Consider the following 897-nt stretch of genomic DNA (forward strand, 5'->3'; position numbering starts at 1 on the left):
TGGTATCTGGTTGGAACGGAGGTCCTCTGATAGCAGGAAACGCTGGAGGAAAAGTTGACCCGGAAGTCATCGGTTCCGCTTGGCCCCGCCTTTCCCGAAGGCGATTATCGATCCTGATCGCCAATCTGATGAGGTCATCCAACGTCTCTGGCTCATCTCTAAGTGCCAGTTGATCCTTTATTTGATCAGAAAGTGAATTAGAAAATACCCCCTTAAGTGCCACCTCATCCCACCTGGTTTTCTCCGCCGCAACCCGGAAGAGGATGGCGTATTCAGCCACGGTAGTTTGATCCTGTCTCATAGCCAACAGACGGCGGGACGTCTCCTCCTGGTGGACAGGGACATGAAACACACTCCTGAACTCCTTAATAAAGTCATTAAATGATATTGAAACCACAGGGTGAGACTGAAGGTAGGCATGAGCCCATTCAAGAGGTAAACCTCTCAACGAAGTAACGATATAAGTGAATCTGGATGCAGAGTTTGGGAACAGGGAAGGAGAATGGGCAAATGCTAGTTCACATTGGAGGAGGAAACCATTGAATTGTTCTGGGTTACCGTCAAAAACTGCGGCCGGCCGAATCTCCGGCTCACAGGGTTGTTCCGAGCGGGCGGTGCTTAGCGCTGGCGGCGCTAATGGTGGTGAGACGGCCGGCGTGGGTGGAGTTAGTGTTCCCATTCTATTGCCGATGGACTGAATCATTCCACCCACCGTTTCCAGATTCGACTGTGTAGTCTTGTGTTGGGTAATTAGTTCCTGTAAGAGAGCTTCATTTCTCCTTACTCTCTCCTCAAGGGTGACCTGATCAGCATTCAAACCGTTCTTTGACATATTGTGGCCAGAGCAAACTGTTAGGGTCTGTAGGTGATGTCAAAGGCGAACGGTTTGAAGCAAGG

Source organism: Nematolebias whitei, chromosome 15 (assembly GCF_014905685.2).
Source record: "Nematolebias whitei isolate Nwh7 chromosome 15, NemWhi1, whole genome shotgun sequence".
NCBI lineage: Eukaryota > Metazoa > Chordata > Actinopteri > Cyprinodontiformes > Rivulidae > Nematolebias > Nematolebias whitei.